Source organism: Haemaphysalis longicornis, unplaced genomic scaffold (assembly GCF_048455015.1).
Source record: "Haemaphysalis longicornis isolate Haplotype H1 unplaced genomic scaffold, Haemaphysalis longicornis Haplotype H1 scaffold_1, whole genome shotgun sequence".
Classification (NCBI taxonomy): Eukaryota; Metazoa; Arthropoda; class Arachnida; order Ixodida; family Ixodidae; genus Haemaphysalis; species Haemaphysalis longicornis.
This window is the reverse complement of record NW_027526203.1, coordinates 258,831,555-258,859,524: the sequence shown is the minus strand read 5'-3', so window position 1 is coordinate 258,859,524 and position 27,970 is coordinate 258,831,555. Positions and strand designations below refer to the sequence as shown.

The window sequence follows — 27,970 nt, the reverse complement described above, 5'->3', positions numbered from 1 at the left end:
CTGTAATTTTTTCATTCGCAGCCAATGAACCTGGGCAGAGTACAGGTAGAAAAATAGAGCCCACAAAAGTAGCCCAGCTTCTTACCAAACAGAAAGTTATGTCATGGAAGAGAAACATAAGCGCCTACTCGAGCCTAAAAAGAAGAAAAAAGAGAGCGCCGCTCGCTTTCGCCGCCCTTCCAATGGACGAAACAGAGCCAACACATCCAGGCCTCCTGGCTCTGCATGTACTGTCAGCTTGAAAAAAAAAAAAAAAACTGGCTACAGCTGACACGCATTGGAATAACGACCAGCGAACGCAATAAACGCATGTCTTGCTGGCAAGCCCTGCAACGTACCACTCGCACCTCACGTAGCACGTTCGAAAAGGCGCAAGAAGAGAACCAAATATAAAGTGCAACAACACATGTACCGCCCGATATTACGCCGCCTTTCCCACGGAAACTTGGATAACAGCGGCGTGGCTCGACAAGGAAGGAACCCACCTCTGCAGCATACGCTGTATACGCTCTTGCGGGCAGTGCGCACACACGCAATGTGCCACACGGTCCCCGCAGCAAAATGAACCCTTCGGAAATGTCACGCCCGCTTGAAATCGATACGGGCCGGTCGAGTTATTGATCTTAGCCGGGCCGGCTGTGGCCATCGGGCGCTCCATCAAAATCTCCGTGTGTTACCGGGTCGTGCACCCCGGAGCGTCCAATGCATGCATGTGCGCGTGTGTTTGTGCGTACAGTGCAGACACAGGTCGAGCGCGCTTATTCGTACTGCGCGTGTTCTTTAGGGGTGCTCCTTCGACGGCTGCTGGGCGTTGTGTGCTGCTTGTTCCTGGGGCCCGGCACGCACTCGATGGCAGGACTACGTCGCGCGTGACCCGCTGCGCAGGTGGCCGCGCCATCCGTCGGCCTCTCCTAGATTCGACTCGCGGAACGCGTAGCCACTGCAGATGCATCTGAAGCGAACGACAGCATCAAAACATATCGTTCTATTTCTCGGCTCCACCGTTCTGGGCACTGGCTTTTTAATGGCCACAAATAACGGCATTTTGTAAGTAACACTCTACGAAACACTTCAGTGGGCGAGGTTCCACTCAACAAACCTTAATAATCAATCAATCAATCAATCAATCAATCAATCAATCAATCAATCAATCAATCAATCAATCAATCAATCAATCAATCAATCAATCAATCAATCAATCAATCAATCAATCAATCAATCAATCAATCAATCAATCATTTATTTGCGTGCCCAGGAACAGCCGGGGTCGGCCTTTGTGCTGGCGCACGGAAACAGAAACACACGAAACATAATGTACACATCTTTCAAATACAAAATAAAATACAAAATACAAAAAAAACGAAAGCATAGCTTATGTTGAAGTTACGGAATGAAAGTCATTTAAGTGCATGATTGATTGATTGATTGATTGTGGGGTTTAACGCGCCGACGCAGCGCAAGCGATGAGGCGCGCCGTAGTGGAGGGCTCCGGATTAATTTTGACCACCAGGGGATCTTTATCGTGCGCCGAAATCTCGTACACACGGGCGTTTTTGCTTTTCGCCTCCATCAGAAAAGCGGCCGCCGCGGCCGGGAATCGAACCCGCGACCTCGTGCTCAGCAGCGCAACGCCTTAGCCACTGAGCCACCGCGGCGGGTATTTAAGTGCATGAACTCAAGGATAAAAGACAAATGCAGAATAACAAAAGTTGGCAGTTACGCCAATACAAAGTCACAGACATGTTTGCGAAACAGAGTAGGGCAATCATTAAATATATCAAGGTAATCCGAGTACCGATTGTACGTGCATTGCAGTCGGAACACAGGGCACAAGACACGCAGACAATTGGGGTTGCAAAAGATATCATGTTTCCTGGTCCACTTTTGCGGCACATAAAGACGAACATGCTGTAGCAGCTCACCACAAGACACTATGCCGTGCATAATTTTAAAGAGGAAGAGAATATCAGCCTTGTTCCGCCTGGAAGTTAAGCATGATAGCGTCAATGAAGAGGGCGATGCAGGGTTATAATTACTACTATCGCCAAAGCGATGGTTGAAGATAGATATGAACTTATTTTGGACCCTTTCTACAAGCTTACGGTTTGTTTTGCTCGTGCTGTTCCAGACAACAGATGCATATTCAAGCTGAGGACGACATATAGTTGTGTAGAGCTTGAGAAGAGAAATCGGCTCCTTGAACTCCTTGGACACGTGACAGACAACGCCAAGCGATCGAAGAGCTCTACGAGTAATTACCTGAATATGTGGAGAGAAGCTCAGTTTACTGTCGAAAGTGACGCCTAGGTCATTAACCTCTACCACACGTGGGAGTAATTCACCGTTGATGTTATAGGGAAACAAGATGTTGTCAGTCTTTCTTGTGTATGTCATTACCTTAGTTTTAGATGTATTAATGAGGAGTTTGTTGCATGAGCACCAATGCGAGAATGACGAGATTGCTCTCTGGAGAGCGGAACAGCTGGCAGAGTTGTAAACAGATTTAAATATTTTTACATCATCGGCATATAAAAGAAAATTACAATCATTAAATATTGTCGCGACATCATTTATAAAGATTGAGAAGAGTGGCCCGAGAACTGAGCCCTGAGGGACACCACTGGTGACCTCATAGGAAAGAGAAGACTGTCCATTTACATGCACGAAACATGACCTATCACATAGATAATTGCATATAAGAGATATCAGGGATGGTTGTATATCAAGCTCAGATAGTTTTTTGGCTAAGAGCTCGTGGCAGACGACATCAAAAGCCTTGCTTAAATCAAAGTAGACTACATCAAGTTGACCTCTCCCTTGCACAGCTTCCGAAGCATGCAGCATGAAGTTGACGAGATTGGTAGTGGTCGATCGGCCCGCGAAAAAACTCAGGTATTAATGTGGTATTTATACTGAATGTGAGTAGTTTATGCAGTATTAACTCAAACAATTTAGAAGCAGCACATAGAATAGATATCGGTCGGTAGTTCGTGGGGTCCAATTTAGAACCTGTCTTAAATACAGGAACAACCCTTGCATTCTTCCAACGAGCGGGGAACTTGCCAGACTTGAGAGAAGTTTGAAATATACACGTCAATACTGGAACTAGGATATCACCAAACGCTTTCAGTACGGCAGAAGGAATGCCGTCAGGGCCGCATGAAAATGACGATTTCAATTGTTTCAGAGCTTTCAAAACGAGACTTTCCGAAACCAGCACTTCTGAGTTTTTACAGTAACCTAGAGATTGTGGAGGGGGGCAAGCTGCACTGTTGTTGCCATAAGTGGAACGGAATTGTCGCGCAAAGGCATTGGCAACGTCCGATATGCTCTCTCCTCGTTCATCGATGAGGTTAATGTTCCCAGGTGAATTTTTACATGTTTGAGAACGGACGTGGCAATAATAATAATCAATCAATCAATCAATCAATCAATCAATCATGTTTATTTACGTGCCCAGGAACAGCCAGAGGCCTGGGTGCTGGCGCACGGATAGTTACATGAAAACAAAATACAAGAAACATATTGAAAGAAACAAACAAGCGACAACACACACACAAATTGAAGTAGCGAAAATTACAGAAATAAAGCACAGGCGGAGCCTGGGTACAGGTAAAAAAGAAAAAGAAGATGCCTTTGTGGCTCAGCTTATTGTAATGAATACACAACAAGCAGAGAACAAACATAATAATAATAATAATAATAATAATAATAATAATAATAATAATAATAATAATAATAATAATAATAATAATAATAATAATAATAATAATAATAATAATAATAATAAAGAAAGCAGAGTATAGACAGGTATGCGAAGCATTAGGGCACTAAACGTTAGTGTTCAGTGATTGTCATTGGAATCTTTTGTTCTATAGCCGTGTGTTCAAGTTGGTCATCCACAGGAAGTGCATGAACGCCCCAGTCGCCTTTTGGGCTGATGGCGGAGAAGGCCAGCGACGTGTGACTTTCGTCTCGAAAAAAAAAACGAGTTATTCAGAGGTCGCTGATCTGAGGATGCGTATTCAGAGGAACCGCATTATCTGAGAAGCTGCAGCTGAAAAACTGCAGTACATTTTGTGGTATTCGGAGAACTCCTGAATAGTCTCTGCCAGATTTGCGCGGAAAGGTTCTAATTGAAGCTTTACACGATAAATAAGCAATTAGCCACTTATCATCCCGTCGCATTCAGGAACTTAGAAAACCTTCATCAAATAGCACGAATATGCTCAATTGGCGACGCATTTGAGAAAGGAAACTGTTTCGCGTAACGCCCACAAACTGAAAGAGACGCAGATTTATCTACAGAACGACTACTGCGATGACACGTATCGCAAACGTAAGTTGCTTTGCAACATGACCACTCGAGATAAAGACGATAAAAAAATAACTAACTTACGATAACCTGTCCATCTACGACAAATAGTGCATGAGAAAGACAACACCAGGATTAAAAACTACGCCAGAGACGTCGCCATCAACTTGCGGCCTTCAGCTTGCAAGCTAGCCGTCCAGACGTCAAGGTCAAAACGATTAATAGAACAGATGCACTGGAAACCATTTTCCTATTACATTACCTATACGACCCCCCTCCCCTCCCTCTACATCATAACTGCTTCATAGCTGATCCAATCATACAAGCTGCCAAATAAACTAACCACAGTAAAGAACTTATTTGGGGCCAAGGATGTTTCCACAATTTACTACACGCCCATGTATACCCTGAACCTACTGTGTTTGATTTCAAACGCCGTGGGAACTTTTTGTTGACATAGTTTAGTTATGTTTGTATTAGAATACTTGTACCTCAGAACCAGGTTTGTAACTCTGAAGCAAGTGTACCTCTGAAACCATGATCACTCAGCCCGAGTAGTACCACTTCATAAATCGTTTACTACAGCTTAAACTAGCAACCCATTTTTTCGATCAGCACATGCTGCAAGTTTTTCGAACATGTGATCGGCTCTAATATTCAATATTGTCTGTGAGATCACAAAGTGCTATCACCGCATGCGTATGTCTTCAGGAAGCAAATGTCGACCGTTCATTAACTCACGACTCTACTAGATGCCAATATCCAACTGGATTGCTTATTTTTAGAGTTTTCTAAAGTGTGAGACAGTGTACCACACATAAAATTGTTATGCTAACTTCTATATAAAGGCCTTCCTGTCAGTATTATTGGGAGGACTATACTACTGTAGCATCATTCTGTTGATTTTACCAATTATTCTCGCTGTAGTCAGCTTGTAACCTCTGGAGTGGCCCAGGGAAGACCCTTGATGCCGCCACTGTTTTTATCTGTGTAAACAATTTGGTTGAAGCCGTTTTTATGGTTGTGTCATGGCGATTCTTCAGCGCTGATGTCGTTGTTTTTAATGTTATCGCAAGCAAACAAAACCATGTTCTGCAAAACAGCTGGAAGACTATTTCGAGGCAGTGCCCTCATTATGACGTGGAAATAAAATTTAAAAAAAATCTGTGCTTCTACGCGGAGAAAGAAAGAAAGTGGCGCGCGTTTTGACTTGCAAGCTTAGCGATGAATGGCGTAATAAAGGCCGAAGCTTAAACGTATTGGGAGTTCCGCTCAGTAACAAACTAACCTGACCAAACCGAAATTCGTGTAATTGCTTTCGTGCGTTTCAGAAGTTGTGGGTGCTAAAGAGGGAACTCTGAACTTGTTACCCCCTAAGCTTGTTTTAGCCTACAACGCCTGCGTTAGGGCCATTCATTCTTGGGCACGCTTAAATTGCATGAGACCCGCACTTATGGTCTGTATAGCAGCTGAAACTAGTTCGAAGGAAGCAGGCTCGGTTGAGTTTTTGCAAGATCTATTGATCATTAAAGCGCTCTTCGGTTATGCAACAATACAACATTCACACACCTGAATCTCGCCGAAGATGTAGCCGTAACCCTCATAAAAATTTTTACCAACATTGAGTTCAATGTTTGTTGACAAAAGTCGACAAAAGCTACCAACATTGAGTAGACTGTCTACTTACTGTCTATAGACTTCCTAGCAACAGCCTACCAACTTTTTGTCAACCATTGGCCACCGTGTTTGAACTGAAACGTTTCTGTAGACTTTCTACAGAAAGTTTTTTGTAGACTTTATACTTAATCGCTGTTGCTAACCGAAGCGTTTCTGACAGGATATTCGAAACGTGATGCAGTGAGAAAAGCCGGCCATTCCTAGACCGTGGTGTCAATACAGCTTAAAGGGACACTGAAGTGATATGTAAACATTGCGGGATTACTAGCGCAAATTGTAGTCCGGAGTCCCCAGGCCATGTTTCGACCACTCTAGACGCGTTTACGCGATTTTATTTAGTAGAAAAACTAATTCGAAAATGCTGTCCTCCTCTCTTTACGCTCGCCCATTTTCTGTGGCGTTTTCGTGTGACGTCAGGAGGGGATGAGCTGGCAATTGGCTGCGGCGCTACTGCACGGTTCCCCGGCTCCCCGGCCAACAGAGTCAGTCGGCCCAGCGTTTCGTCCGCCGGCCGCCGGCGGGTCGTCGCAGTCCAGGAGGTTAAAAAAATTGCTTGGTCGCAATTCGTTCGCTTAGTTGAAACGAAGCCAGGACACGTTTGTGAATGGAAGAATGTGCCTTTCTTTACTTGGTTTGTTTGTACACTGTATCTAGCTCCAAGTCAAGGTCGCTTCACACAAGCGCTGCACAAGCGCACATGCGACGCTTCGCTGACTGGTACGCCAGTAGGAAAATATCAGGCCTCTTGAAGGCGGGAGAAGAGTCAGCGAAGTCAATATAGGTACTAAGGAAATAAAATCAACTGATATTTTTACCGTACAGCGTAAAACTAGGGCGCGGGAAGCACTTGTTTGCGCTGGGCGAACAAGCACAGCGGTCAGCAGCACGACTACGCATTTGCGAACGCTTTTCCGCCTACGAAATGCAATTGGTAGACGTGAGCTACTGTGGAAACTCGGGCGACGCTTACTGCACGAGCGCAGTACAACAAATAGTCACCTAAGCTGCTTGAAATGCCAAAACTAAATAAAAGTGTACACCGGTTCTACAATATATACCCTATATTAGCCATGCCTTCGCATCCCGCTCCGTGGCTCAGTTGTCTGAGGCGGTAGGTATGTCACCGCAAGTGTTTTGCAAGTCACGAGTTCAAATCCCCGCGGGTACGTGCTTTTTTTTTTTTTTTTTTGTAAGTTAACTTTTATGTTTTCCGCCGATGTTTTCTATATTGAGTTCACTTTTTTTTGGGCCGCAACGTTCATGGCTACACGAACTAGTTCACAAAACGCGCGCAGGCTGGCACTGGCGCGCTAGCGAGTTCTCGTTGGCGTGCTGTTGCCATAAGTACCGACTGCTTGCAGGCAGTGGGCACATGCCAGAATGAACAGACCCTTGGCCTGGTGCGAACACGCTTTTTACGATACAGGCATGAGGGAGGCAAGCTCCAAATATGGGGGAAAAGCGCACGACATTTGGGCGTCTGCGGGTACGCGGAGGGCGTTCATGCACTGCGTAGGTCTCGGCTAGTGAATGCTACGACTACAAGCCGTCCTGGTAGGCTTATCTTGTGCAATTTACAGCCGACAACATGGCAGAAGCGCGGTACGATGATTACTGAGATATTGAGAATGCCCATCCAACAACGCCATTGGTTGTGTTTTACAGAACCGAAACCGAAACTTGTTTGATTGCTAACCTTGGGCATCGTCCAATCACGGTGCGGCTCCTCCTAACGTCACAGCTTTAGTTGGTGCGGCCGCCGCAAACCGCGCATGGTAGTTTTTCTTCTTTCGCGCTTTGTAAAATAATTACCGATTTGTCAACCGGATAAACGATGAAAAGTGTGCTAATTTGAGCCAGTCTACGCAGTGCAAGCAAAAACGGGAGCTTGACAAATTCACTTCAGTGTCCCTTTAATAGAACGTCGTCATTATTGCCCTTTAAAAGATCGTTTAGTGGGAGCAAAAATGAAAAAAAAAAAGAAAGCAGAAACAGATTAGGCCTCGGGAACCTCGTCTGCGAGGGTTCACATTTTGCGGAGCCACACATCCACACGCGCACTTTCTGAAACACAACACAACAAACAACACAACCCCAGCTCACAAGCGTACTACATCCGAAAAACCACATGCGCTTGCAAGCAGGACACTGACACCGCACAAATGCTAGCAGTGCACTTCATGTATATATACCCGCCAGCCGCGGGATGCCGATGCCGCGGTGAGGCGCGCCTCTCATTGCATGTTTACAAAACTACGCGTTATTATTTCCAAAATATAATACCGCGAAACACTGGAACGTAAGCAATTGCACATATCTTCATGTTTACTTTATTGTTGCAAGCTGTAACTAAACAAAACGGAAATCTGGAATGGGTTGCGCGCGGCGTTTCGGCTGCCTCCGGTGATTGACGCGTTTCTCCCGGAGGTACGCAAAGAGGGAGGGGCGCCGCTGGCGGTTGGCCGAGAGCGACCAAAACATCTGCGCCGGCCGTATTAGGTGGGCATACCAGGCGATTTTAGATTATCGCCGTTGTTGGAGACACGTCCAGTAGTCTGTCGCGAAATATTTACTGGCATAATTCGTTCCTTTCAACCATGCATGGCACTTAGCTTGCGCAAATCAAAACACAGTGACGAGCGGTTGCGCGTGGTTGATGCCGCTGGCTGGCGCTTGTTCGGAACCGCTGAATGAGTCATGTTGATCACCGTGAAGAGTGAAAGCGAGCGGGTCGTGAAGTACCAACCCGTGCGGCTGAGGGACGAACTGGTTGTTCCGAGGGAGAAACTGCGCGGCTCGAGGTACGAACAGTGAAAGTTGCTCCCTTTTGCTACTTTTTTTTTTCTCAGGCTGCACAAGTGTGAAGATACATGCACAGAGAGAGGGAGAGAGAAAGATACGTGTGTGTGTGTGTGTGTGTGTGTGTGTGTGTGTGTGTGTGTGTGTGTGTGTGTGTGTGTGTGTGTGTGTGTGTGAGAGAGAGAGAGAGTATGTGTGTCTGTGTGCGTACGTGCAGGCGCTCGGGCGCGCGTGTGTTTGTGTGTGTGTGTGTGTTTAAAACCTGATTCAAACAAAGTAACGTAATTTGGTTAAAGTCAAGTAAATAGTTTGTCCCCATATATTGTGAACCTGTCCTGGTATTTAGCAAAAACCAATATGAATTAATTGAAATCGGACTCCAGGACGAAGGGAAAAGATGTTTGCGTTAAATTCAACTTGAGACAAAGCGTGTCAAAACACTTTTAGTGGTCATCCTACAGAAGCTCGTCAACAGACAAATGTCAACAAAAATGAGGTAGACTCTCTATATACAACCGTCAACAGACAAATGTCAACGTGAATTAAGTAGACTTTCTACATACAACCGTCAACAGACGGGTGTCAACATACATTCAGTAGACTTTTTACAGACGACTGTCAATAGAATGTAAGAGTATGTAGGATAGCAATAAAGTTGATAGGATGTCAACAGAACGTCTACAGAATGTAAAAAAGCATTTTTGTAAGGGAATGTATTTCTTTACAACTGCCGCAGGCAAGTTAAACACAATGCTACCGACATGTATAATATTACATGACAAAGGGACAACTAGGGGTAACCCCGAACGCTCATTAGATGTTATTTTTGCCGGAACGAAGGATTATAAACCCGCCGCGATGGTTCAGTGGCTAAGGCGTTGCGCCACGAGGACGCGGGTTCGATTCCCGGCCGTGTCGGCCGCTTTTCAGATGGAGGCGAAAAGCAAAAACGCTTGTGTGTACGAGGTTTCGGCGCACGTTAAAGATCCCCAGCTGGTCAAAATTAATCCGGAGCCCTCCACTACGGCGCGCCTCATTGCCTGCCGTCGGCGCGTTAGCCCCTACAATAAATAAATAAATAAATAAATAAATAAATAAATAAATAAATAAATAAATAAAAGAACGATTTTAACCATAATTACTTCCAAGGAACTGTATCGGAGGGGAACGATTTGCTTCAACTCTTTGTAAAACAAATAATGGGATAAATGAAGTTGTACGTTTTTTCGCTCTTGTCAGTTCTTTCCATTTTGTAACAAATCACCCATTTCGCCCTACGCTTTCGCATGCTCGTGATGTGTTGTTGCATTCTTCCTTTTGCTGCAAACAGTGGAAGAGTGGAAACTTGAAAATGCGTCAGCCCGAACAGAAGCGTAAATGGGCGCGAAAACAATGGAAAACGGCTGCCACCGCCGTTGCCGCCTCAAGTTTCAGCTGGTCTAGTAGCTGTGAATCCCTCCCGGATGATCTGGCCCGCTTGAAACGCCGACGTGGGCCAATGTTACTTGTTCAGTTTAAAGGGCTTTCAGAGCGACATGTACAACAGTGCCTTTCACTTCTAAGCACCCGCTCATGGCCAGTTGCTGGTTTATGCGTTCACGGGGGTTAGGAGTGGAGAAGGGGGGGGGGGGGGGGGGGGGGGGGCACGCGCAGCTAAAGGTTTCCATGCCCGTTGTGTTGGCGTGAGGTTCAGACGTGGCCGTCAAACAGCCCAATGTACCGATCCGGTGTTCTCAGTGGTAGAGCGGATTGCGTTGGCGTGGGACACAAACAGTAAGGTGCCTACGACGCCGGAGGGAAAGAGACATGTCTACGTTTGTCCGCTAGGATAAAGCTCGTGTCTTGCCAACTTTCATTCAAGTAATTGGCTAGGAAGTATTATCAGTCGTAAATTACAAACGTGCTGTGTTTCGTGCACTCCATGGAGGACGTGCAGCTTTGCAGGTCATCCTTCTTCACAGAGTGGAAGGGCAGTAATTTTTTTTTCTTATTTTCTCTTTAAAGGCCCCTTTTTGTTCCGGCCAAACTATAGCTTGGCGTATTTATAGCTAATGGAAATGTAAGGCAGTCACGCCATTCACAAGGCGGGCAGGAAATGGGACAAGTAACATTTTTACTATAATATGTTGTTCCATCTTCGCGTAGCGTAAAACTCTCAGAAGACGTAATGTGCGCAATCTTGTTTTGCTTTCGGTTTTTGATGGGTTTATTATGCTTGAGGAAGCGCAATTTACTAGAAGCGGTAGCTGCGTTCGTCGCCACCATATTGACAATGTTCGCATGATTTGCATTCAATTTATTCACCACGAAAGGAATGCCCGCTTTTCCACATTAAGGCTGTTCGAAGAAGCCAGCACATTCCGTACACACACAGCAGTGCTTTTCTAAGAGCAAAATTGTAGTTCCGCCCGATTGCAACCAGGTTACCGCCTCTTTCAAATGAAATACGAATCAGGCCGCGGGTTCCGTCCACCTGACAGCCCCGGCGACAGGGCGACCTAGGTTCACGAACAACTCCACGAGAACAACAACAAATACTGCGGGCCAATGTCGACGCGCCTCGCGTGTCGCTGTCACGAGGTGAGAGCGAGCTGCAATAAACCTCGCACCGAGACAGCAAGATAAACTCGCATTTGGACAAGTTAAAAGCGAAGTTATCCGAGCGAGAAACGCCGCCGAAGAGCCGAAAATGTTTTTTTATCAGGGCGCTCGATTTATGTAAAAAGCTTGGCCGCGCGCTCGCGACTTTTCGCGCCTTCGCAAACATTTTCGTTCCCGCGAGAGCCCGTCTCGGCGGTGTCGGTAATCGCGATGGTAAGGTAGATAGGGTGCCAAAAAGAAAAAGAAAGCGTAGGCACGCGGTGAAGGCAGAGTCGCAGAAAGAAAGAATGATACGCAAACAGGCGCGGCGGCTATGGAGGCCCGCGTCGCCCGCGCGAAATCGCTGGCAAGAAGCAGAGCGCGTTGCCGCCGGGCCGTTCCGGCAGGAGTTCATAATAAGACGGGGTCTCGTGCCGCTTCCCTTATTTTGATTGCCAAGGCGTCGCACGGCCGCCCCGCGCTTTTCGAGGGTGGCCGGGAGGTGGTGGAGCCTTAATGGAATCTCTTTTTCATAAAAGTCCGCTTCGTGAGCCGGAGCACGGCGAGAGATCGAGGCTGCTCGGCGAAAAGGGCCACTGGCGGCGGCTGGACGTGAAGGAGTGGCTTTTGTGGGAACTTTGAGCGGAGTGGAGCGGGGAAAAAGAAACGGAGAATAATAGGGGAAAGAAGCGCGCTGTATCGTGCGCCGCTCTGCCGCACGGACGCCGCTTGCTTGCGGAGGAGATCCATTAGCTCGTAATAGAGACACGTCACTCAACTATTGGAGTAAAACAAGAAAGGAGACGGGCTCCGAGGGAATGCGAGCGCGGGGGACGGGCATTCCGTGCACGGCACACTCTCCGTCGAAGAAAGGAACAGCGTCCTGCCACACTGTGACACCGCGTCAATAAACGCACGCCAAGGAAATGTGCTCTGGCGCGAAGGAAAGAGCGGCCCTCTCCTGCCGCGGGAACTGGGCATAAACCGAGTGAACAAAGAAAGGCCCCACGAAGAAGGGCGCGCAGGAATGAAGGCTGGGCACCGAAACACCCCGTGTGTTTCCTTGGAAACCGCAGAAACACGCCGCCGCCGGGCAGTTCATTGATACTGCCAGCTGTTACGTGAGCGGCTGCTGCCGCGAGGCCGCCGCTCAAAGGGGAGATTTGCGCTTGGCGCGCCCATCGGTACACGGGGGTACCTGAGTGCGAAACGTTTCTTTTTCTTTCATTTTTCTCAGGGAGGGGAGGGGGAGCGTCCGCGGTACTCAGCAGAAGTGGCATAAACCGTTTGTCTCTTGAGCCTTCTGATGACAGTGGAAGGGGCCAGGAAATTCATCTCAGGATAATACTGTATGACTAAACTGCGCGCACCCTCCTTTCTTCAGTTGCGCTAGGTCATGCGAAGGCCGTAATAGCAGTTAGTCCGGTCCCTCGATTTACCCGTTCCGGATGCCAGCATTGGGCGGGTTCGTGCGTCCATTCTTCACCCCTTAGCATATGTTCACCCACTGGGTGAATTGGCTGCGACAGACCTTCCAGCTCCCTTGCGCGACCTGTCCGCGGTTTAGCGGAGGTACCGAACGCGGTTCAGACTGTTGTCGCAACTATCGTAATATCTTTAAACAATGACGTCATTTGGCGTCTCAGCCAACCCCGGGATAATTGGAGGTTAATGGGAGAGGTCTTTGCCCTGCAGTGGGCGTAGATAGGCTGCTGCTGCTTCTGCTGCTGATGATGATGATAGAACGCGGTATAAAGCCCCAAATCGAGACCAAACAAACAGCGACAAATGTATGCAAAAGCGTGAAAATGCCTCGGTCCCAACCACTTTGCACCTATAAATTTGGGAAGCGACGCTCTGGTGTCTGCCCGAACTTGTGCGGTGTGTGCCCATCGGATCACGTCAGGTTAGTGCATTGTTTTGAAAATGTTCGATAATAGTGGCCTAGAAACTTCTTCCTTAGATTAAATTTGTAATCACGTTATTCACCGGCCGATGCCAAAATGGTGATGTATGAAACATTTTCATACTCTCTTCAAAAACTCACCTTAGGGTTGCATCCCCACAATGCACCCAACTCGCGCTTCGTCATCACAATTCGATGGACCATGTTTCCCAATGGTAAGCTTATTGCGGAAATCATTGCGGAAATCTTTTTTAGCTTCGACAAATAGGTTGTACAAGTAAACCATGACACACCATGACGTCTCTATCTGGCATGGCGATATCCTGTCCTGAATACAACTCCACCCGGGTAAAAACAAATTGTGCTGGAAGCTTGCGAGACAACTAAGCAAAAGCAGTTGCATACGTACAAACACACAAAAAAAGACTGCCGTGAATTGTTGGCACGAACGACGCTATATACTGCGTTCGGGCCTTCATCAACTCAAACAAAAAAAAAAAGGAAAGAGGGAAGCAGAGGCAGCATGAATCGCCGTGAATGAGTGGCTTGGGTCAGAAATGGACGGCGGGTAGAGTGGGGTAAATATATTCACCGTGAATATATGGTAAACTTAGGCCTGGACGGTAATGGAACCCAAGGCCTCCGAAATGCGAGATGAACATGACGTGTCTTCGAAGCCCCAACAGCCCGGTGGCTCTAGCTGAGTAAAAGTTGACCTAGTGAATGCCGTCTTAGAAATGCGTGTTAGAGACGTGCACTGAGGCCTACGTGAGTACTTTGAGCATGCCAATAACAGAAGCAGAATCAGGCGAATAGCAAAGTACGTTCCCGCTACATGCCCCCTTTGCTCGGCGGTGCAAACTCGGGCACGTGCCGGCATGGCATTAGCAGCGCCATCACGCTGTACCCGCTGAAACCCGCAGTCGTACAACGATCCCCCAATAGATAACGAGCAGTGCAAACGTGGGTATGCACCACTATGTCGTTAGGCCTAACGTCACGCTTTGAGCTCTAACGTTGTCAAGCGGTGCCCGCAGCTTGAGGTACAGGTAAGGCTCTGCATTACGGCTTTGACACGTTAAGCCTGCATATACGCCCAACCGCGGCAACTACTGAGGCCTCTCTGTCTCCTATGACAGAGAGGCCTCAGTAGTTGCCGTTGTTCGAGAGAGAGAGAGAGAGAGAGAGAGAGAGAGAGAGAGAGAGAGAGAAGACGAAAAAGACGCATAGACGAAAGGATCATAACGATAAAGAAGGACACGTTCGGAAGTTGGACACTATAGTGCTTTCGCATTCACTACATCATAAGTGGTGCTTAGAAGTCTTCGTATTTTCATGCCTAGCATTTTTTTTACCAAGTACCCCCTCAGCCAGGGGTGTGTAACGCGCTGCATTCCCACAAAAATGCAGATTTGGCGGGAGTAACACCTTTAATCGGTACAATAGCGTAAGTGGAGATAATTGGTCGGGCAGAATTTTGAAAGACAAAAGCTAATAAAAGTATAATTTTCACAAAAATGATCTGACAAAATCAAAAATATGCATCGTATACTGTACAGGTTGTTCGTTTTCGGGTTTTATATATGTTTTTTTTTAATCGGGAGTAAGAATCAGGTGCTAAGTTTCAAACCGATAATCGGGGAGAAATTGGGTTATTTCGCAAAGACATTCCGAAATTCGGTTTTTTTTTTTTCGGGTTATATCTACAGATGCACTAAGTAATACTCTCAGTTTATTTTATCAGAAGATATCACTAGCTTCTTAACTCTTACGCATTAAAATTGGTGTTTGTTTCAAGCTGGTAATCACGCGGGCATCAGGGTTTTCTAGGAAATACTCAGCAAAATTTGGTGTTTGTTTGAAAATTAACCGGTAACGATGACAGTGAAGAGCATTGATAACTTCTAAGAAATGAAATATTTTATTTACGGAAAGCTGGTCATCGACTTTTTGCACATCATTGTTTATAGACACTATCATCATCTGAATGCGGAACATGTCGGATTGTTGAACTAATATCGTCCAGGAGAAATTTGTTCTCCCGACATCACACCTTCCATTAGCTAGGCACAGGCAATGTCAGTGCACCATTTTTCAGCGTGGGGTGGTGCGTAGTAGAGTCATGCCAAGACTCGTTGAGTTCGATAGCTGTATTTGTGGGGCTTGCTTCCAGCAAGTACACTGGTTGAGAACGGTTGGACCTTCAGCGCGCGATTGTGCAGGTCGATACTTTGGAAAGGTCCATCCGGGCAGAAATCGGGTTTAACCCGAATCTCCTGAGACATGTTCGGGGCGTAAAAATCGGGTATAATCAGGTTTTACCATAAAACAAACAATCCTTCTTATACACCTATCCCCCCAAAACCGAACATTAAACAAAAGAAGTCCGCAAAAGAACCTTCGAACTACGAGTAAAAAACAGCGAAAATGAGCAAAATTTTTAACGCCCTGCATTTCCACAAAAATGCAGATTTGGTGGAAGTAACACGTTTAGTCATTACAATAGCATAAATGTAGATAGATAATTGGCCGGACATAATGTTGAGAAACGAAGAAATAAGAAAAAGAAGAGAAAAATAAAGATTTCCCAAAAACGACAAGAAATATGCATCTTACACTAAATCTCCCCCAAAACCGAAGACTAAACCACACAAAAGTCCGCCAAAGAACATTGGAAATACGTATAAAAATAGCGTAAACGGACCAACTCTGCAATACCCCTTGCATCTTGGAAAAAAAAAATACATAATTAGCGAAGCAAAGGCACTTCATCGTTATAATGGTATAAATTTACATCATTGGCGAAAAAAAAAACGAAAACACAAAAAGAATAAAATAATCCAATGTGTTTCGCTACAGATAGCGATATTTGGCTGTAAAGACCTAACAATCTAGACAAGCGCCATAAGAATGCTACGCATTAGTAGACAATTTTATGAATTTCTGCAGATTTTTATTTATATATAACTCACCCTCCCGTCACTCAGAGATGAAATGTGACTTACCTGAAATGACAATAAAGTCGAAATTTGACTTCACACATTTGATGAAGCGCTGTACGTCTGCCCACAGTGCGTACTGGTACAAGTCTGACGAGCTCCCAGTGGTTGACTTCACGTTGCACGCATGTTCCTTGAGGCGATCATCGTTCGTTTGACTGTTTGCTGTCAATTTTCAAATTGATATTGCTTTGCGTCATTGTTAGCATGTTTCTGTTTGCCACGCTGCCAATGCCCATTCGTTCACCTTTCTAAAGTATGGCATCGTAGCGCTGCCCTCTTACGTAAGAACCGATCGCTGAGAATGCCAGGCGCCTTTCAGTCATAGCTGTTTAACTGACAGAGCTGGACCGCTATCTTTCTTTTCTCCCTTCTTTTTCTCACCCCGTAGCTCTTCACTCACTTCCACGCACTTTCGAGATTTCTCTGTGGATTCCAGAACCATAATGTCCCTCAGCCTTCAGTGAGCTGCACTCAGCTGCGGCGGTCTCTATGGTGAGCGGTGTCTCGAGGCGGAAAGCCGCCCCTGGACGCTCGTCGGTCGCCGATAGCGGCACGCTGATCACACCCCCGAGGCGCGCTGGCGTAGCCTGCGGTCGTGCGTGCCGCCCCGAAGGACAACATCGACGCGTGGCGCACTTCGGCCATAAAAGCGTCCCCGCTCCCGTTCATAAAAGTTCGGGATATTCTTACTCCGCCTACAGGAGAAGGGATGCACCAGACGTGGACAGTGCGCCGCTGTCGTCGCGGTGGAGGTGTGGACCCCTGCGCAGCCACGGCTCCACAACCAGCATTTCCACGCGTCCCATTACACCTCCCTCGTTTACCCCCTAGCAAGGAGACGGACACACATTAGCGAAATCAAGGACTAAAGTGTTTTTGTGTGTGTGTGTGTGTGTGTGTGTGTGTGTGTGTGTGTGTGTGTGTGTGTGTGTGTGTGGCCCATTCGGCGGCAAAGACGAGCCTTTCAGGGTGCTTAGAAAGGCGAATAGTGGCGTGTTGGTTGCTTTCTTTAACGACCGTAATAGGGCGTATTTTCTGCTTGAGGAAGAAATTTGATACTTGCTCGCTACAAAATTGAGTACGCAGGTCACTCTTATATCAGGCTCTAAATAAATAGCAACGCAAATTCTAAAACAACTGTTTTCCGAATGCTTGTAGGCCACGTTTCTGAACACAAATTTTCAAGAGAAACAATGTTTGAATTCTCTAGTGCCATCTGCAAGCATTTTACGGTTGGATCTATGCCTGTGAAAACGAGATTGACTGCATCGAAGCCTGTGCATTTTGGTCAGAGCTCGGGAGCTGTTATGCTGCCGGTTCGAGTGGTCATGTTCGAACCTTTGTCGCCACCCCGTTTGCTGTAACGCCGTTACTCTCTTTACCTCGCCATGGATTAAAAGTTTTAATTTGCTTGCCCCGGGGTCCTCGTCGTCCGAACAGAAGTAACTTTCACCTGCAAGTAGCTTGCCGGTCATGGAACCTCGACGCGGGCCGTCATCGGAGCCCGGTACCAACCAACAACCCCCTCTCTCATAGTCCTCCCCCTGCCCATGTGTCTCTCCGTCTACTCCTGTTCCACAATTTCTTTCTGTTGTATGCCGGTGTGGCACGCACCAAGCGCCTTTAAGATTATTTCTTCAACTATAGTCCACCTGTGATCACAAAAATACTGCCCCTCCAGGTGCTTGTGTGCCAAGAACGCACATTTAGTACAGTCCACTCCCGGGAAGTAAAGCTCGATTAATTTGATGTTTAAGTACTTACGGACACGCTGCTTATAATGCTCCAGCTTCTTTTCGAATATGTCGAACCGACGGCCGTCAAAAGCTGATGCAATTAGGGGACGTTTAAAGGGGTCCTAAACAGAGTTGCAAACGTTGCGATTTTACGCGCGCAATCGTTGGATTACTATTTAAAGAACGTCCTGCCGCAAAAATCGTTTAAAAACGTTCAGTATTAGCCGAGTTATCGTTCATTAAAAAGGGCCTGCAATAAGGCCTGGCGCATTTACTCTTTTACCGCACCTCCAAAACACTGGGGAAGCTGTGATGTCACCGACCAGGCGCAAGACCACCTAGAGAAACAGGGTTCGTTCGAGATGCGCGCAGCCATTGGCTCCGCTCGGCGATACGTCACGCTTCTTTTTCTAGCAGGCGACGGCCAAGGTCCACCTACTACAGTCGCTACCGCTCAGCGGGGACGGTCGCTGGTCGGCCCGCATCGAACTGCGCCTCGCGCCGGCCGTGCACGCGTCGGCACGTCGGTTTTATAATAGCGGAAACGAGAGCTTGAAGGCCAGATAGGCGGCTTCCAAACACAACATGCTCGCTCACGACAATAATTGAAGATTGCCACCGACGACTATAGCGGCCCGCTAGCGTCTCTGCATGTGGCGCTGTCGCGGTCCCACCGAGGTCGGAGAAAAGGCTTAACATCGCCGCAGTTATCAAGACACCGCTTTGCGAGGCCGTGCCGACGACGGTCCCCCGCACAATTTTTCGCTGCACTATCACCCCCTTTCACGCATTTATAAACTGATTTTCAGCAATAGTCCCGCTCTGGCGGGCGGTGACAAGTTTTAGCTGCTTCGGTGTATGCTGTATCGTGCATACACCGCACAGTTGGCTCCTTGTCGACCGTGCAGGCAGATGCCTGCCGCAGTCACGCGTGTAGCGGGCGTTTTTGCCCGCAGAGACGCTCCGTGTTTTTCAGCGTTATTCATACCTTGTAAACGACGCGCTATATATATCTACTAACTCAGCTAAGCTCGTGTAACGGATGGCGACGATCGAGATCCGTCCGTGCAACCGGCGCAGGACGAATACGCCGCGCCGCCGGTGGGTGCATAGCCGGGCCGCCGGTGTAGAAGCGCCGCGCGCAACCGCGTTTCCCTCAGAGCCGTGAACGCTTATTGGCTACAGCATTTAACGGGGCCCACCAATAGCGCAGCAGTACCGTTCAGGGCTTCGTGCGTCACAGGCTGCGTCACAAGCAGTCTGTCGTACGTCAGAGTGCGGCAGTGTGGCGGCGAGGAAGAGGTAGTTGAGCAAGGAAAGAAAGAAAGGATCTTTGTTGCGTGTTTGTGCGTGTCCTGCTTTACGCAGAGGTGTAATATTTGGTATACGTTGTCGTGAAGGGGTATTCTAGCGATTGCGCGATTGAAATGACGACCTTCAGAAGCCTATTTAGGGCCCCTTACAAAGAAGCCTCTCACTCTGGCAACCCCGTGGTTCAGTTTTACCACAGTCCACTTCCAGTGACCAATCCATGCCGCCAGCAAGGCAAACTTGGCGAATAAAAATAACGAACACTCGAAGGTGCAATCCCCACTGTGCACTGCGCAATGCAGAACATGATGTTTGCTTTGCGAGGCCGCAGCGCGGACCGAACTTTTGAGACCAACAGAATCCTAGTCATCGTCATTCGCCGAAATTTTAATGTTGGCTGGTAAGATTGGCCAATCGAGCATACTGTGGTAAAGCTGAAACACAGGTTTGTATTAAAGTGCAGAGTTGGAGGATGGGGTATTAGTGAGAGACACTATTTTTGTTATTATTTCTTAGGGGTGCTAGGGAGGCTGGTGTCCGCTCTCTCTTTTCTCTTCTATTTCCACTGAAAAGATTAGCTTCTACGAGAACCTTCCCTTCGGATTTCCCTATTCCGGCGCTTCGCGCTTGTCATACTGGCGCTGGCATGTGACAGTATGGAAACGTCGTAATGTCTGTACGCCGTACTTCAAGTTATCATAGCTTGCGACAAAGGGGAATATAATTTATTTGTTTGAAAATAGGAGTATTGCTGGACAACACTAACATCATAATTTCTCTTTCGTTTACTTATATCTCAAATCAATATTGTATGAACAAAACCATCGCGCTATTCATCGCGTGTTGGACTTAGGAGTTCCTTCGGTGGGCTCGAGTTTCCCAGCCGATACGAGCCAGATACCTTTTTTTGCCGTGGTTCTGTCAGTAAAGTGGCCGTCATAGCAGGTGGACCGCTTTATTGCGTCCTCAGCGGCAACGACTGTTTTCGGCTAACTCCTAAGCCGGAAGTTTCCAAGACCCTGGAATATATCTAGCGAATCCAATATGTATTTCGTTCATACGTGAAAGCACTTTCTATAGTCGGCGCTTCTAGGAATGCAGGCAGTATACTGTCATGGAGAGTGCACTCAACGACTGCATTTAGAGCAGTAAGGGGGGTTGTTTTGGCTTAGAAGAACAGCAAACTGAGCGAGTTGGGACCGGTTCCGAAAACAGCGCAAAATACAAACGCTTAAGAGGAGGAAATGGACGACACGACCGCATTGTCTTGCATTTTCCCTTCTTAAGTGTTTGTATTTCGCACAGTGTTTCTCGATGAACTATTTAGGCACTTATTTAGGAGACTGTACGTCGTGCGTGGTCAGTCACCGACCTGGAAATGGTTGTTAGCGTTTTTGATGCCTCACGTTTCCACTCCGGGTCGCACATCGAGGTGATGTGACGTACACTGATGTTTATGCAACGTAATCTTTGCGTAGCCCTGCTATCTGTAACGCTATAATAAAATTTCGCGCAGGCGAAGCAGCTTCCCCTCTTTTTCAGTCTGAATCTTGTAGCCCAGATTGTGAGACGTGCTTTAAGGCATCTGTCCTATGGTCCTCTTTTTCCCGAAAGGCAGGAATCAGAATTAATATTTACAGCTAACACACACGCAGGACCTTTAATGAAAACTGTACATTGTCTTGCCCTCTCTGTATTCACTTAAATGGAGGGTGCTTGTCGCTTGGCTCATCAACCCTGTAGATTCACGGCTCCACATTTTCAAATTCAAGATGCGGATAAAGTAGACAAATCGTCCCGTCTTTCGCCTGGCACTCGCTCTGATCCTTCTATGAGAAGGTGTTGATTGTACTTTATTGCGAGCTCACATGGGAAAGCACGGAGTTGTGCAGTCTTCAACAGGACGCTGTGAGCATCAGTGTCAACTCCGAGACCCTTGGAAGATCGAAAATGTGGATGTACTCCTTCATGTAACCTTATCAGCCCTTGTAAGTCGTCAGTAGAATTAACGTTGCGAAGATTGAAGAGATGCTTATGTGGTTCCTTATAATCAGCCCTGATGGACCCTGACTTAAACCCTTTCCTAGTAAGGAGCACTAGCCGCTTGATGTGTGCCTGGGGGACCATGGCACTCGACAGGAGGCGTTCAGCGTAATCATGGTGGATAAGTGGCAGGGCTTTCGAAGATAACGAGCCATGATCTCCTTTCCAAGCCGGTACGATCATAATTTTAATTTACGGAGCCACGAAGAAGACTGCCCCTGTGGCTTTTTTTGCGCGTGAAATAGCCGCACGTGGACCAAACTATATAGTTAAAAGCCTTCGACTACGGCCCGACTCAAATAAAGGAAGGGGTAGCTCCAGCATGTTAAACCACAAATAATTTTTCTTAGTTTGAAAGTGTCTTCTTGTAGTACTGTTAAGCTGGAGTCTTGAAGTGGTTGAAAATATGAATCATTTCTTAAAAAAACATTCGGTTAAAACTCTCTCTACGTCAGCACCGAAGACGCCATTAGGTTAGTTTAACATGGGGCCCATAATCGGTGCCTGCTGGTTCAGTGACGTCTGGTGGCGTAGTTTGTGAATGACGGAATTGTGTGTGGTGGTGATGTGACACTCACGGATCGGCTACTGCAGTAATGCGGCGGTTTACCGCGTTGCACATACATCTGTGGTCAGGGCTGCGCGCAAGAACTTTTGAGAGAAACTGCTGGATTTCTTTACAGTTTGGACCGCATGTCACAATCACAATAGCTTCAAACTGTGGAAAAATAGCCTTCACAGGGGCTGAGCTGTCTGTAATTGCACTGTACGGATATAATAACGTTCCACGTTTCTTTCAAGTTTGCATCCACGACGAACGTAGTGTTCGGGCAACTGCAGTTGGCGAGATGCACGCATAGTTGCCGTGTTTGAGACATTTGCACCGCAGCGTATTGGTCGAAACTCACTTCACGTGGATGCATTCACACTGGTTGGACCATGGGTGGCTCGGGGTGCACGTAAGTGCCAGCACGCTGAGGGATGGCTGGCGCAGTCGGAACTTTTCGCTCACGGCTTCTGAAGCTCGGCGCAGGCGTGCAGCGTTATTGGAGTCATGCGCCACCGCACTGGTGTCCCCCGCCAGGAGAGGCAAACAGTCCATGGGCGAGAAGGGTGCGTTGTTGACTCGGAGGCAATGATTTATATCTTCCCTGCCTTCCCAGTCAACGCTTCGTGACGCCGGGGCAGGCAAACAGAAACAGCGATGAGCAATCTCTCGGTTCCTCTTGTGCGCCTCAACCACTAAGTGCCGTGCGCCGCAAATGGATGGGGCGCCGAAAGTGGGAGCGAATGAAGCTGCCGTGGGACAGAACCCACTGGAGCGCGTGCGCTTGGAACGCGTGAACAATACTGCCGGTCAAACTGGTTGCCTTTCTTTTTTTTTTCCTCCGATTTAGCATGTAGCGACTGTGGTCAGCCATCACATCCACCAGTTATACCAATAGCCAGCCCGCGATAACCTGCAAAATGAGAGGCGGGATGCTGCTAGACTGGCCGTCCAGCGCCTTGACCGTTCACCACACGAAGTTATCGGCCGTTGGTCAAGAGCTCTCTCTTAATATTGCCCCCCTCGCTGGTGGCTACGCCGCTGGCACAATGATCCAATAACGGCTCCAGCTAAAGTGTTCGCCGATATTCCACCATACAACTGCAGTGCTGCCTTAGGCTGTCAAAACATTTAAATGATTAAATTTATTAACCAGCGAAGCTATTAGCGCTTTCGTTCAGCGCCCCAATATCTAACTCACACATGCATTCTTCCTTTTTTTACAGGTTTGACCCCCATCTCACGGCGGGCTCCCACTACGACTGGGCGAAAACAAAATACTCACTTTGTAAACCGCTCCATCAGGTAAGCGGCTATTATATTTTTCCATCTGTCAGTGCCATGATTGCGAGGATCAAACCATTGGTAACAAAAAGTCGTTCACTGCTATACCGTCGACGTTATGCCACCGCGTTGCCGAAAATGAGAGGTTTGAGGTTTGTACAGCTACATTTTGATTAGATAGATGTCAAAATACGTACAAGATGCTTTGAGCGAACAGATGAAGCGCTATATTTGAAATCCTCTCGCTCCTTAGAGCGCGAGCTGCGAAGGAACGTAATGCTGGTCGTATCACCATGCATGCTCCGTGCAATGGGCGCCGAATGGTGGCATGAAGTGGTCCTACACCAGGACATCATTCTAACCCACTGTTTCCAGCATGAACGATGGCGTGTAGTTTTCTCAATAGAAGACCTCGATATGAGACGCATTGTCGCCGGCTTTCGTTCAACCCCTAAAAACCGCGATAGCAGGCTATACCCAGTCTTGGGCGGCAACTAGTTACTAATAACGCGTTACCGGTAACTAGTTACTTTTTTTCAGTAACTTGTAACTGTAACACTGTTACTTTTTTTATCGAGTAACTGTGACAAGAAATACCGTTACAGTTACTTTATTTCTATAAAAAATTATCCAACAGCAACACTCGTTAATGGCCGATGTACAGCTCGCGCTTTCAACTTTTTCGGACTTTCTTATGCAGAGCCTTCGCCTACTTCATGTATGCCAGCTCACTCCCTTCGCATGGGTGAAAAACAACTGGACTAGAAATGGTTAGGCGTGAACGTGTGCGTGGTGTCCCACGCGGTCAGCTAAGGGCTCGAAATTTTTAACTATTAGCTTCAGTGTTTCCCTCAGCAGGGTGATGTCGCTCTCACCCAGACCATAATTAACGCTGCGACACGCGCCTAAGCGCACGTGGACGCATGTTGACACCAGAACTCAGAGCACGATGCGCGGCTTCACCATTTTCGTCACATCGGGAGCGCAGTAAAAGTGTTTCAAAAAAAGGCGAACAGGAAGAAAAAAACATCCACAAACACCACGCAACGTACTGAACCCTTTGCACTTTCGCGGAAGCCTTGAAAACTCCAGTCAATGCGTCGCCTTCCCATTAGCGACTTGCAGCCCCGTTTGGGGGGTCATAAAACGCCGCGGGGAGTCTCTCGGCGTCCCTGCGCTCGTCCAGCCCTGTGTGCACTGTAGAGTGTTCGATTCCGAAGTCGCAGTTGCTTGCGACCATTGCGCGCTTTTGACACCCCTGGCCGTGTTTGGGATCACGTGTTCGGAACCCCTGGTCTAGAGGCTTCGTCGAGCTGTCAACAGTGCCCGAACGAGGTCGAGGAAGTAATGAATTCCACGCCCCTTCACACATACGACGACCCCAACACACCACCCAGCATCTTGGCCGACAGACGCCTGACCACACTGCCGCTGCACGAGGAATATTCTTGGAAGGCCTCGCGACTTCGTTTCCAGAGCTGGGGCAGAAACGAATACTGTAGCTACATCTGTGTCTGAATGTTGGGCGCAAAGAATACTTGGGCGAGCTTCGTTCGGCCTACGCCTCAAAGCCAACGAAGGGAGCGGGCTCTGGGATCGGGGACGGGGTTGCTGTGAAAGGCTGGGATTGGGAGAACAGTGTTTCCCGGTCGAGGCGACAAAAATCGCCTTTGTGAGGACAGGGGGCGCAGGAAAAAACAGTAAAGCGTCCAGTTCAGTTTATATTCCGTTTGGAAATAACCTTGGCTCATTCCGGGGGTGAGTGGCTGGGGGTTGGGGCGGGAGAACGACTCCGAGGGCCTACGGACAAACGTCGCTTCGGCAATAGAGAGTTTTAGCAGTACGTTCGTTACGTTCGTTACGTTCGTTCCGTTGCTACCGGGTTTACCGGGACCCGACTGCGCATGCGCGCGTACGTACCGGGTTCTTTCCGTAGAGTGAGACGGAAAACGTGTTTTAGCACTCCGTAGCGTCGTACCGTTCGTTCCGTGTGACGGCTGATTAGCCGAGTAGTTGCAAAAATCCGCACGCTAAAAATACGTAAATAAACAACGCAGTTTCCCCTAAAGCATTGCAAATCTAAAATAAATCGCGCTCGGCCGGACGCATTGTGAGGCAGGGGCTGCGGTGGCGGCGACGGCACCAGAGCGAGCGCAGGTGACGACATGGTCGCGCGCCGTTCACGTGGAGGAATGGCCTTGGCCTTGCCCGATTGAAGCGCTAGACACATGTACAATTGGTACACGCGATTCGTATGCGACTGATCGTTACGACTGTCACCACGACTAGTCGTACGCGTGAATTTGAGACACATGGCCCGATGCGGGTGTGCGATGCCTCGTCGGCGCCGCTCCGCCCACTGTTTTTGCACCATGGTCAACTACGACGATCGCTGAGCTGAATTTGTAGATTCCGCGGGTTTGTACGCAAGAAATGGATAAAGCAGGCAATCGTGAAGCGTTTTCTGCATCGGAAACAGTCCGCGCACACGCCGGTCGCGCCTGCCAGCTCGGCACACTCAGCGGCTCGAACCGGCGCAGACCACGGTAGCAACCGCTTGTCGCTGTTCTTCCAAATCAATCTGATCACTAAAACGAAGTTCCACCTGCGAGAAAGTAGGTGTTAGTGTGGTGAAAAATTGTGCTAGGGATTGTTCTCGGGGCTTATTTTAAAAGCGGCGATCAGATATATCTGCCGCGATGCAAGCATATGCTGACCGGCCATGGATGCCGCGGCGCGCGGTGCGGCGAGTGGCCGAGAGATGGCGATACCTGCCTCGGAAGCATCGAAACAGGCTACGCAGATGTCTCGGTCACCGGTCGCTCACGGCAGTTGTAGCTCAAATAAAGTTTCACATGCGAGAAAGGGGATGATAGTGAGGTGAAACGTTGTGTTACGGAGTGTCATTCGCAGTTGCACAGATAGCGGCGATCGCCAGGACGCTAAGCCTAGAGTTCTCAACACCCGAGCAAGCCGGTTGCGGGCTCCGGATACGGTAACACCGGTAACACGGAAGCAGAGCGCCGGGATAGACGCCGGCCGCGTACGGAACAAATGGCGCATGCGCAGTCGGGTCCCGGTAAACCCGGTAGCAACGGAACGAACGTAACGAACGTAACGAACGTACTGCTAAAACTCTCTAATAGAGAGTTTTAGCAGTCCGTCCGTTCCGTTCGTTACGTTGTTACCGGGTCGACCGGGACCGGTCTGCGCCTGCGCGCGCGGAAGGGCGAGGAGGAAGGGTGAGGAGGCGCGGACATGGCGAAGGCAGGCGCGCGGAACTAATCCCTCTACCGCGACGAATGCCCAAGTGCCCAGACGGGTCCCGGTAAACACGCTAGCTACGCACGCGGCGGAACGGACGGACTGCTAAAACTCTCTAATAGCTCAAATTGGTCTCCGTCTCCGACGACAAGTACGAAATAAAATGCTAACGCAGCACTTTTCTTAGTATCTTTCAAAAACACCTCGATAGCCGAAGTACTCCCACATCCGTTTTTCTTTTCTTCCAAAGGGACTTCCGGCGGTCCACCACCCCCATCCCCCTTTTCCCCTTCTCCCTCACTATACAAGGCGGCCAGGCGGCAACACTGTAGGTGAAAATAAATTTTGCTGACAATGATTGTTTCGTCTGCTTTGTCCTCAATAAGCCCGGTATAGTATCAGTTCGGCCTCTGCGTTCGTACTTTTTCTAAACGTTTGGCAGCCATTTCTGTCGACACAGAGCAAGTGCAACCGCTGCCTGGGCCCCCATGCCTTCCTACGTTTCTATTTAATAAGCTAAATCTTCTTATCTATTAATTAGTTTCATACAGTAACGTAAAAGTAACGACGTTACTTTTTTACAGTAACTGCAACTTTAACTAGTTGCTTTCGGAAACTTCGTAAGTGTAACTGTAACCGAGTTACTTTTTTGGGTTAAGTATGTTACTTTTTTTCGGTAACGTGCCCATGACTACCTATAGTGGTCTTTTCGAAGCTTTCTGGTGAGTACTATAAACTTCGTTGCTTCCGCCATCTATGCCGAACAACACTGTACTGATCTCAATTTCGCGAAATGCCCCCTTCGTGCGGTTCCTTTGGAGGTTGCTGTTTTAAACTTCAGGTACTGTTGCTGCCTGTTCTTGGCCACCGACCTACACAAGCGTTAAGCTAGCTTTCTACGAGCGAACCTGCTTCGTGAGCGCAGTGGCACGATGGTCTGATTCATGGATTGTTGGCTTAGTTCGCGGCTATACCAATTTACGAAATTCTGAACAATTTCTTTTTGTGGCGCCCCCTTGCTAATGCTTCTTTTGAACCATTGATATGATTAAACATATCTTGCTTGTAATACTAATGAAATGGGCCATAACAAAATACAATTTTCACCCGCTACCTGCTTACCGCGAGGACTCATTTTGAATCCCGGGCAGGAGATCGCATTTTATGAAACCAAAATGAACTGCCTGCTTAGTGGTCTTTCGATACCAGTGCGACTTGCACCCGCCGCGGTGGCTCTGTGGCTATAACTTTGTGCAGCTGAGCCCAAGGACGCGGGTTCGATATCGGCCGCTTTTCAGATGGAAGCGAAAAGCGAAAAAGCCCGTGTCTCTAGATTTCGGCGCACGTTGAAGATGGTCAGGGGGTCAAAATTAATCCGGACCCCTCCAGTACGGTACGCCTCATAGCCCAGAGGTACCTTCGCTGCATGAAACCCTCAAATCAATCAATCAATCAATCAATCAATCAATCAATCAATCAATCAATCAATCAATCAATCAATCAATC

General features: G+C 47.9%; 1 long non-coding RNA gene across 1 annotated transcript in view; it reads left to right on the top strand.

Annotated features, from left to right (window-relative positions):
- Positions 1-27,970, top strand: part of LOC144169467 (uncharacterized) — a 384,099-nt gene that overhangs the window by 139,951 nt on the left and 216,178 nt on the right. The window contains exon 2 of the long non-coding RNA XR_013322450.1: positions 23,143-23,221. This is a non-coding gene — a long non-coding RNA (uncharacterized LOC144169467). The remainder of the gene's footprint in view (positions 1-23,142; positions 23,222-27,970) is intronic.